Consider the following 205-nt stretch of genomic DNA (forward strand, 5'->3'; position numbering starts at 1 on the left):
CCTCCCTGGTGAGGGCAGACAGCTCCTCCTTCACGCACTCAGGTAGGGTTTGCTCCAGCTGCCCGATGACCTCCACCAGCTGGTGCCGGGGCTCCTTGGACGAGACCCCCTTAATGGAGGCATGAAACTCATGGGGTATTTTGATCTCTTTTTCAGTGATTGTGGGTTCGGCGTGAAATTCGCCACTTCTAGACTGTTCTGTCCA

The sequence above is a fragment of the Tupaia chinensis genome, unplaced genomic scaffold (genome assembly GCF_000334495.1).
Source record: "Tupaia chinensis unplaced genomic scaffold, TupChi_1.0 Scaffold000621_1, whole genome shotgun sequence".
Taxonomy (NCBI): Eukaryota; Metazoa; Chordata; class Mammalia; order Scandentia; family Tupaiidae; genus Tupaia; species Tupaia belangeri.